Below are 11,736 nucleotides of genomic sequence, written 5' to 3' on the forward strand. Positions count from 1 at the left end.
TTTTAATAAACTTTAAATATTATGTAGATTCTGTTGTTATTAAATCAATATTTTGTTAAACTATGTTAAAGTTTAGTGTTATTTGTTTGTGATTTGTAAAAAGTCAATTAAAATCTTAACAAATTTGAGTTATTGGATTCATACTTTTATAAAGTCAATAAAAGTTTTGTGTTATTCAATTAAAACAAAATAATCTAGGATTGTTAATGAATTCAATTACAATGTTAATTGTTCATGTTTTTGCACACTTTCTTTACAAAATAAAGTCATTAAAAATATTACAAAAACTTAGAGATTGTTTAGATTACTTTACAAAATTTTAAAAAACTAATCAACAAAACTATATAATACTAAATAGTAATTTTTTAAAATCTTTCACTTATTCACTTTTGATGATTTTGTTAAAGTCTTCCAAATTCTTTATAAATTAGAATCCAATAATAAATTTAGATATAATCTTATTAGAAATATACGTGGACCATAGAAGGATATGATCTTAATTTCATAAAATCATGCGAAAATAGAGCTTTGTGCAATAAATTAAGTGAGAGGGTTTCCGCGTTTGAGCTTGTCATGACGAATTTCATTATTTTATCATCGTAATCCAAAGTTTTAAAGTGTTGTTGTTTGTAGTTCTTTACGTTTGAGAAACTAACCGAAGGAAATATGGAGCGCAAATTAAAAAGATAAAATCAATATCGTAGAAAGTATCAAATATGTGTCTATGTAAATCTTGTCATGTACCTTTACTTGACCCTAGAAAACAAAAAAACATTATATATATATATATATATATTAACCAAAAGAAAAAACATTTATACATATGAATTGTTTTTATTTTTAATAATTATAAGCTTATCTCCATGGCAGGGGATGAGGAAGGGAAACGATGAGATACGTTGCTGATCTTTTTTTGTATATGCCAATTTTGCTACCATTCGTTCCATACTTCGTCCATTCAGCACCAATAAATCATATTTAAATTGTTACTCTATTTTTTCTGCATCTCCCTCAGTTGTCAGTATTCAAATTCCTTCTTACGAACTTTCGTGAACGTTGGACGATCCCTGGCTTATGAGAAAATTACCTCATATTGATTTTTTTTAGCATTATTCGTTTGAGAAGATTTTTTTTTTCTTTTTTTTTTGACATTTTAGCATTGTTGCAAATTAGAGAATAATTATATATTCTCGTGGACGTACGCTTATATAAGATTATCACACACTATCTTTCCTCCCTCTCGTGGATGTTTCAGTATTGTAGAATGTAGAGTGTCTTCTACAATACTAAATTTTGGGGTGTAGAAGTTTATCCATGGTTTTCTAAAAGTTATTATGATAATAAGAAAAAATGTTTTATTGTCTTAATTTTTTTGTGATCAAACTAAATTTTTTAAAATAGCTATTAATTATCTTTTATTTATATTTGAAATGAAAAATATAGGAATAGATTTTAAAATCATGAGATTGTAAATAACATGGTTAATATTGTTTATTATACTTTGTTGCGTCAACTCCAGAGACAGCGAAGGATCTCTTAAAAACGTTTGACGAAGATTGTTGTTCGCGACCATCCAACAGTTCGCTTCGTTGGAGAAACCGGTTAACATGAACAAAAAGGTTTTGAAACTCTCTGGGAGTGTCATTTGTAGAGTTGGATTTGGCATTAATGTTGAAGGGGAGCAAACTTGAGAATACATATGAAGAAGTTATTCATGGAACAATGGAAGTCTTGGGGAGTTATTGGTAGAACCATCGATAGGATCACAAGGTTACATAGCAAATGTGAGAAGGTTTTTAGGGCTACATATGCACTTTTCGATCAATCTATACAACATCACATAGAAGATGGTGGTAGTTATGATGATATCATTGACTTGATGCTAAAGGTGGAAAAGGGAGAGATTGAACTAAAAACCGGTTAACTTAAACAAAAAGTTTTTGAAACTCTCTAGGAGTGTTATATGTAGAATTGGATTTGGGATCAATCTTGAAGGGAGCAAACTTGAGAATACTTATGAAGAAGTTGTTCGTGGAACAATGGAGGTGTTAGGGGAGTTTTGCAGCATCAGATAACTTCCCGGTTATTGGTAGAATCATCGATAGGATCACGCGATTACATACCAAATGTGAGAAGGTCTGTAAGGCTACAAATGCATTTTTCGATCATTGTATACAACATCACCTAGAAGATGGTGGTAGTAAAGATGATATCATTGACTAGCTGCTAAAGGTGGAACGGGACAAATTGAACTTGAAGAGTTTCAGTTTACTCAAAACTACACCAAAGGAATTCTTATCGTACGTGATGGGACACCTCTTTAATCTCTAACTTTGTTTTTCTATTAAGTATTTTTTTTTTTTTTTGGGGATAATTACAGGATATTCTTCTTGCTGGAGTAGACACTACTGGCCACACAATAACATGGGTGATGACGCATTTGATTACTAACCCAAGAGTTATGAAGAAAGCACAAGAAAAGGTGAGAGAAGTGATCACAAACAAAGACGATATCACAGAAGAAGATATAGAACGACTTGTGTATCTGAAAATGGTGATTTGAAATAAGATAAGGTAATGTGCGAATCTGTCTGTTTATTCAATAGAGGTTGAGAGTATTTATACAAGAGTAGTTCCCTAACTAGAAGATAACTTTGTACCCACGTAAATATAGTTTATAGAAGATTTACATATATCTCTTAGTCCTAATACCCCCCTTCAAGTTGGTGAGACGAAATCTCGAACACCTAACGTGGACATTAGTCGTTGAAACTGAGGCGCAGGCAACGCCTTGATTAAGAGGTCTGCAACTTGGTCGTGAGTGGAGACATGAACCGTAGAAATCAACTTATCTTGCACGGCGTCACGAATTTGATGACAGTCACGTTTGATATGCTTTGTTCGTTCGTGAAAAACAGGATTAGCAGCAATGTGAATGGCTGCTTGACTATCACAATGCAGAGAGATCGGAGTAGTGTGTGCGACACCTAAATCCTCCATGAGACCTTTTAACCACTTGATCTCCTTAAGTGTGTAAGCCATGGCACGGTATTCAGCTTTAGCAGAGGAACTAGATACAGTATTCTGTTTCTTAGTCTTCCAAAAAATGGGGGAGTCACCCAAATAAATAACATAAGCAGACAAAGAGCGACGAGTGCATGGACAAGCAGAGAGATCAGAGTCGCAATAAGCCGTTAGAGTCAAAGAACTATCGGAGCGTAGAAGAATGCCTTGATCAGGTGTGCCCTTGAGATAACAAACAAGACGAAGCGCAGCTTCCCAATGAGCAACAAGTGGAGTCTTCATGAACTGAGAAAGAATGTGAACCGGGTAGCTCAAATCCGGACGCGTGATAGTTAAATAAATGAACCGACCAACCAAGCGACGATACTGTTCAGGATCCTTATACAACGGACTCTTGACCGAGCCAAGCTGATGATTAACTTCCATTGGTGTTGGAGCAGGTGCAGCACCTAACAAACCAGCCTCGTGAATGATGTCGAGTGTGTACTTTCGTTGAGATAAACAGAAACCATCTTTGCCACGAGAGACCTCAATACCCAAAAAATATTTTAACTTACCAAGATCTTTCATATGGAAGCACTTGCTGAGCTGAACCTTAAAATGATTAATAGCTTCAAGATTATTTCCGACAATAACGAAGTCATCAACGTAGACCAGAATGTGAATCACCGTCGAGCCACGGAGCAAAGAGAACAAAGAATAGTCCTGGTAGCTTTGCTTAAAACCAAATGCACGAAGAGCGGTGGACAGTTTTGAGAACCAACACCGTGGTGCTTGCTTAAGACCATACAGAGACTTGCGGAGACAACACACTTTATTAGGATCAGAGGTTTGAAAACCCGGAGGGAGCCGCATGTAAACCTCTTCCTCGAGATCACCATGAAGGAAGGCATTATGCACATCCATTTGGTGAACCTCCCACTCTTTTGCAACAGCAACTCCGAGAAGAGACCGTACCGTAGTCATCTTTGCAACCGGAGCAAACGTTTCTTTAAAATCAACCCCCTCTTTTTGAAGATTACCCATTGCAACAAGACGCGCTTTGTGTCATTCGAGAGAACCATCAGCTCGAAATTTCAACTTGTAAATCCATTTACTATTGATAGCTTTCTTTCAAATCAGTAACATCCCAAGTATTATTTGCTTCCAATGCGTCAATTTCTTTCCGCATTGCTTCACACCACTTTTTGATCTTTACAGCATCCTTGAAATGCTTTGGCTCGTGACTGTCTAAAATCTTAGCCATAAAAGCAATGTGGTTCGCAGAGAAACCAACATTAGATAAAAACGTAGTTATAGGATAAAGAACCGTACCCGAGACCGTAGAAGAGGACAGTGAATCGAGGAGATCAGGGGCGAGAGCGTGAGAGGAAGAGTGTACAGGAGGAACAACAAAATCTTTATGAAGAACCGAAGGAAACTTTTTGCGCTGTCCCTTGCCCAATAGTTCTGGTAGACCCGGAGTGACAGGCGAAGTAGTCTCCGAGGTTTCGTCAACTGGAGACGAAAACGAAGTAGACGGGCTACCCGGAGAAGGAACCACAGTGGATGGTGGAAGAGGTTCTTCTTCGGGTAGAACAGGTCCAACAGCCGGTGAGGAACTAAAGTCAGGGGAAACAACTGCAACAGTCGGAGGAACCGGAGGTGTAGACCAGTCATCATCGACAACAACAGGTTGTTGTATAGGTAACGAAGAAGGAGACATCGGATGCGAGAAAGGGAAAATCTCCTCTTCAAACCTCACATCGCGGCTAACAAAGAATTTTTCAGTGGTAAGATCAAACAAACGCCACCCCTTTTTCCCATAGGGATAGCCAACAAAGACGCATTTCCGGCTCCGAGGACCAAACTTGTCCTTATCTCTAGACCGAAGATGTGCATAACACAAACAACCGAAAGTACGGATCATAGAATACGACGGGCGCCGGCCAAACAACAATTCGTACGGAGTCTTGTTCTTCAACATAGAAGACGGCGTTCTGTTTATCAAATGTGTCGCAGTAAGGACACTCTCACCCCAAAACTTCACAGGCATATGACTTTGAAAGAGGCATGCACGGGCAACATTAAGAATATGCCTGTGTTTGCGTTCAACACGCCCATTTTGTTGAGGAGTGTCGACGCAAGACGTTTGATGCAAGATACTGTGTTCTTGAAAATAAGATGTTAGGCCCATGAATTCTGTTCCATTATCTGTGCGAAACGATTGTACCGGTTTGCCAAATTGTCGTGTGGACATGACACAAAAATTTCGTATGAGCTGAGGAACCTCGGATTTGGCAGTCATGAGATAGGTCCAGACAGCCCTCGAATAATCATCAACTAGTGTAAGAAAATAAGTAGCACCATTTGTAGAGGGAGTGCGATAAGGACCCCATACGTCACAATGAACAAGTGAAAAGCAATCAGAAGCTTTATTACTACTATCATGAAAAACATCTCTTGTTTGTTTAGAACGGAAACAAATGTCACAACTTTTGATATCTCCAGCAGTGCTAGGATAAGGAACACACTCAGATAAAGAAACTAAAACACCAGGAGAAGGATGGCCAAGCCTTCTATGCCACAAAGCACTCGATGACAGATGATGAGCCGACAACTTGGGAGACCGCAACGCCAACACTCCCGTAAAATAGTACACCCCCTCACGCTCTTCACCCGCTCCAATCAAAGTCCTCGAAAAACGGTCCTGCAAGAAACAAAATGTATCAGTAAATATACCAATGGAGCCAGTCTGCTTCAATAACTTGGAGACTGAAATTAAAGTGCAATTAAAATCAGGAACAAACAACACATCAGTCAGCAGGTAGGCTGAACTCAATTGAAGAGAACCACACTTAACGGCACGAGATGGTTGCCCATCAGGTTTAGTAACTGGTGAAGGAACAATGTCAACAACATCCACCAAAATAGAAAGGCCACCAGTCATATGGTGAGATGCGCCAGTATCTAAAACGACATCGGTTAAGTGTGTTTTACCAGACAGTTTTTCGGAGGAGGTATTGGAGCGTTGAGCTGCGAGCAGGTTGATTAGTTGTGTGATGTGATCATTGCCATTGTCGGAAGAAGACGCCATACGTGTTGTGTTAACACGACCGCGACCTCGTCCTGAACCCCTTGTTGGGCGACCACCACGCTGAACAGAAATATTGGGTTGACTGTTGTCGGAACGAGGCCCACCTTTTTGTTCAAAGAACCACTCCGGATACCCATGGAGTTGAAAACATTCTGAGACATCGTGTCCTTGACGACGACAGTGAGTACATGAAAGAGTAGAACGATCACGGAGCGAGGAGCAGAGACAACAGCCGCTTGAGGTGAAACCTCTGTTTTTACCGTAAAACCAATCGCCTCTGTTTTAGTTGTTTCTTTGGAGCGTGCAACGTTGAGATTTTGTTCTTCACGTATCACACGAGAGTAGACTTGAGTTAGTGGGGGCTTGGGATCTTCACCAGTGATGGTAGAACGGATATTGCTGAAGTGTGGAAGATCAAGACCGAACAAGAATTGGTGAACACGATCATCTTCATGTTCCTTAGCAATATCCAGGGCAGCAGCACATGTACACTCACGACCCGTTTTATAGTGTTGCAGCTCCTCCCAAAGCTTCGACAATCGGCCATAATATTCCAACACCGATTGTCTGTTTTGCTTGCACTCTGCAATCTCGTCTTTGAGAACTTGCTTGCGAACCCCATTACCAACAGAGAACCGAGACCGAAGACTCTCCCACAAGATTGAAGCCTCGGCAATGAAAGAGACAGTCGAACGAAGCTTAGGATCAATAGAGGTTCGGATCCATCCAACGATCATGGAATTTGCAGCACGCCACATGCTGAGATCGGGTTCAGATGTCGGTTTTGGAGTGGATCCATCGATAAAACCAAGTTTGTGTTTTGCCTGGAGAGAGTTCTGCAGTTCCGTAGCCCACTCAGCATAATTATCCTCTTGTAAGATAAGAGAGGATATCAACGCACCAGGATTGTCAGAAGAGCTGAGTTGGTACGGAGATGGTGCGGATGCAACGACCACCTTTGCGGAAGTATCTTGAGAAGTAATAGACATGGTGCGGCGGCGGAGACAAACAGCGGCGGCAATAAACTAGATAGAAAGACTCGTGCGGCGGCGGCGGTTGGTTAGTAACAACGGCGGCGGTGGCTCTGTTCGTAAAAAAAATTAGGTCACAGAATTGAATTGCTCTGATACCGTGAAATAAGATAAGGTAATGTGCGAATCTGTCTGTTTATTCAATAGAGGTTGAGAGTATTTATACAAGAGTAGTTCCCTAACTAGAAGATAACTTTGTACCCACGTAAATATAGTTTATAGAAGATTTACATATATCTCTTAGTCCTAATATGATTAAAGAAACATTAAGGATAAACCCACCTGTGGCACTTGTAGCTCCAAGAGAGGCTTTAAAAGATATAAAGATTGGAGGTTATAACATTCCAAAGAAAGCATGGATCCATGTCAACGTATGGGCTCTTCATAAGAATCCAAATGTTTGGAAAGATCCAGAAGCTTTCATCCCTGAGATAGCAAATCCATTTTTAAGGGTATGCTAAATCTAACAATTAATTTAGATAAAAAGAAAATTGATCTTACGGTTGAAAATATATTTTTCTTCTCACCCCTTCGCAGCCAAGGATTGCGTCCACACATTCACACTGCTTCGTTCAAGTATCACACTCCTTTGCTGTCTCATATATTGTGAACTGCTTCGTTCAAGCATCAACTTCGGTTAGATGTTTTGCTTGTGTTCCAAGATCTTCTCATCCATCATTTGCATAAAACAAAATGGCTTTAAAGGTTAAACTCTTCATCTAAAAACAAAAATACTAATAACCAATACTTAAAAATGTACTTTTTGTTTCTATCACTTGTACAAAAAAATAAACATCTTTACAATGCACCTGCTGACAAAAGAAAAGGCAAAATAAAGAGAAACTTACCAGCTGTGATGACCAAATAGAAAACAGAGAGTGAGAGCTTGAGAGAAGAGTTCTTCATTTTCAAAATTGCTTTGGTTTTTCTAACTTCAAAACTTCGAGCCTCTTTAAAGTTTGCTATGTATCCCTAGGATTTAGCCGTACGTTTATAAAGTGGTAAGCGTGCAAAATCTAGAACAATTGGTCAAAACTTAAAACATTATTACTTAAACTGGGTCATTCGTTTTTTTAGTAGAAAATCATACCATATAATTTCAAGATTTTAGATAACACAATATAAAATAAAAAACAATTGACTAGAAAAGTATACCATAAAAATTGAAATTTTATACTCAAAACAAAATATTAAAAAAATGCAGATAATTAATATAGATATATCACCGTCTATTAAGATAGCATTCAGTTGACGGATAAATGCAAAATGAAGTTTTTTTTAAGAATAAACAGGGATTGCTAGCTATATATGAGAGAACGAAGCAGTTCACAATAAATGAGAAAGCGAAGCAGTGTGAACGTGTGGACGCAATTCTTGGCTGCGAAGGGGTGAGAAGAAAGAAAATTTTCAACCGTAAGATCAATTTTTGCTATGACGTCAGCTTATCCTTAAAAAATGGATTTGCTATTTTATATAGATCGTGAACTGCTTCGTTCAAGAATGACACTCCTTCGTTCTCTCATATATAAAGCTTCCTAATTAACAAACCCTATTTTCTTCTTTTAAAAAACTTCATTTTGCATTTACCCGTCCAGTGATTGCTTTATTTTTCCGGCTATCGTAGTTGTGAATTCCCCTTTGAATCTCCTCTTTGAGTTTTACTGTTGGTCGATAATTGAGTTTCCAGAGTCGCAACGTTTTTAAGTCTTGACGTTTTGGTTTGTGTCCTTTCATCCAAGAGTCACATGTACAAAGAGACACAACTCATTATGATGTAGTAGTGTAGCTAATGTAAATAACAAGTTCCAGTTAATTAGAGTTTATTTTTCATTTCTGTTTTTCTATTTTGTGGGAAAATCTCAATAATTTAGAAAAATTAGTTTACTTTATAAAATAAAATAAATAGTAATAATTTTTTTCTTTGTTCTGTGTATAATTTTTTGTTTTACATTTGAACTAAACCGTTTACAATAGAACTATTATTACTTTCATTTGAAATATTGGGCCAGATAACATGTCTGCCTTTCAATCTTATCAAGCATTTAGCAAATCTATAATTGATTGCCTACTAAACCCATATATTTAAAAGAATAATAAGTAGGAGCGTGTGTGACAGTAGGATAAAGTTTCTAACTAAGGATGTATAAACGAAGAACATAAGGTTCCCACAATGCGGCGTTTGGGTGCCTAGATTTTACATAATTGGCCACCAAAATACATAAACTGACGGTATGTCCTGGTGAGACACTCTAATATTGTATTATGTAAAGGCTGATCATTATATATCACGGTGGACAATTATGTAAATGGGATATCTAAACACCCCATTATAGGCATATTTTAAACAAAATATTTATTTTAATTTTATCAGTTGAAATCTTAGGCTTTTCAAAATAATACCTAAACATTATTTTTTAATTCAAAATTACATCTGAATTGGTGAGATTATTTTTATTTTATTTCTTAAAGTTTCAAATCATTTTTACATTTGAAAACCTATATTTTAGCCATTTAGAAAGTTGATTGAATATAATCTTAATTTTTTTCTAAAACTAAAATTTATGTCACTAACTCATATTCAAACTTTGAAACTAAGAATCTAGTAAATTTAATCGGTCTAGATCCGTCCACGCATACGCGTATACAATTACGTGCTATAAGCGCTTGTCCACCATTAAAAAAATGTGATACAAATCTCCAAAATTGGACATTTTATTTTACTTTTTGTTTCCTAAAACTAAAATTGATGTGAGTCTGATTTGCAAGCTAAGAATTAATCAAATTCTCGGTCTAGATCCGTCCACACATACTGAGAATCTAATAAGTATTATCGGTCTACATACATCCACGCGTCCGCGTATACCATTTGGTGCTAAGGTCTTGTCCACCATAAAAAAAGAAGTGAGAGGTCTATCTTCAGATCTCCAAAATTTGTGAAGAGATTAGGGTTTCAGAGTAAACAACAAACAAAACAGCCATGATCCGGCTTGGGTCAAAAGAGAAGAGGTGTTACACTTCACCACCCTTGACAAGGTCCCAAACATACCCGTTGGAGAGGATTCCTCTAGAAATGAAAGAGGAGATTCTCATGAAATTGAAGGGCAAATGCATCTCGAAGTTCATCAGCGTTTCTAAATCCTGGTCATCGATAGTCCGTAGCAAACGTTTTACCAACTTGTACCTAAATCGATCTATGGCTCAACCACGTATCCTTTTCTCATTGACCTTCCGTGGAGACAATGAGATGCAGCTCTTCTACTCTTGCTCTCAGGAGGATCCATCTTCTGATCATCAAACGGTTAGTTGTCACCCTCTGAATCAAGATAACTGGTTTGATTTGTATCCACCTGTCCACGGCTTGCTGTGCTGTCTGAATGATAATAATAGAGTGATGATTGGGAATCCTACTACTTGTCAATTTATTACTTTGCCGAGAGTCCGAAATGTGAGGAAAGACATAAGCTACTTCTTTGGATATGATCCTGTTAATGGTGAATACAAAGTGTTGTGCATGACGGTGTCACATAGTAGTACATCAAGCAATCTTGTGTCGCAGGAGCATCAAGTTTTCACTCTAGGAGCTAGGATAAAGTAATGGAGAAAGATCGAATGTAAGCATCCCCATTTGGCTCTTCCTACAACTCTATGGTTATGCAGCAATGGGGTTGTGTATTATATGGCTTGGATAGGCAAAGTTCGTTCTCTGATGTGCTTTGATGTTGGTTCTGAAAAGTTTAGTGTCATTAAGTTACCCAGTGACGGGTATGTCCAATATCTGTCGCACTACAGCGAAAAGATAGCTGCAGCGAATGTGTTAGTCACCGGTACACTTGACTTGTGGGTTCTTGAAGATGCCAGCAAACCACATTGGTCACAAGTTTCAATCGTGATTCCTTCTTGGACAGATTCATATGGTGAGTTTGATTTTTTCATGTTAAGGGGTAGACTTGGCACCGCGAGCTTGTATTTACACCGGCCTTTGTCACAGACCCGTTCTATAAACTATGTTACGATCTCAAGGGGAGGAAAGCTAGAAAAATCCAGATCGAAGGTATTGGGGCTCACCTAACGCATATAGATGTCTATCTGGATCATGTTGAGAGTCCTATGTTTCTGGAACTGTAAGGTAATCATCTGTTGATGACGATTTCTTTGGTGTTGTTGTATGCTGAACTAATCTCTCTCTTTCTCTTTTTTTTTTCTTTCAAGTTTTGAATTAAGTTGTCGGATATTGTTTGTTTAAGACTAATCCTTAACTGAATATGATCAACAATGGTTTTGTATGCTTTCTATGCATTTGCAATTTTTATAACTTGTTTAAAATAATCTATGATTTTGTGTGGAACTTATAATGCTTTGGTTTTTTTTAATTTGATTTATTTTGGCGAGAATGATGAGTTTAGTGTTGTTGGCTAGATGTTTTTTTATCACCCTCTTATAAATCTTTTGCCTAAGAGCAAAATTACCTCAAATAATTACATTAAATCTTTTTTAATTATGTTTGACTAAACCATCACACACGTTCGTGCTCGGAGATTTTATGTAACTTTACATTATGTTTTTATTTAACCTATTGTTTGAAATCAATTCTATATTTTGGGAATT

General features: G+C 37.5%; 1 long non-coding RNA gene and 1 pseudogene across 2 annotated transcripts; both read left to right on the top strand.

Annotated features, from left to right (window-relative positions):
- The first annotated feature begins 363 nt into the window (after nucleotides 1-363).
- LOC147929399 (uncharacterized) lies at nucleotides 364-4,169 on the top strand. Of its 2 annotated transcripts, XR_015578410.1 has the most exons (3): nucleotides 364-726; nucleotides 871-2,300; nucleotides 2,381-4,169. It is a non-coding gene; the product is annotated as an uncharacterized LOC147929399 (long non-coding RNA). The 2 variants fall into 2 exon arrangements; XR_015578409.1 differs by having other exon boundaries at nucleotides 364-2,300.
- A 5,877-nt stretch (nucleotides 4,170-10,046) lies between these two features.
- Nucleotides 10,047-11,443, top strand: LOC104738172 (putative F-box protein At3g10790 pseudogene; annotated as a pseudogene).
- Nucleotides 11,444-11,736: the final 293 nt, after the last annotated feature.

This window comes from Camelina sativa, chromosome 13 (genome assembly GCF_030686135.1).
Source record: "Camelina sativa cultivar CO46 ecotype springtype chromosome 13, ASM3068613v1".
Classification (NCBI taxonomy): domain Eukaryota; kingdom Viridiplantae; phylum Streptophyta; class Magnoliopsida; order Brassicales; family Brassicaceae; genus Camelina; species Camelina sativa.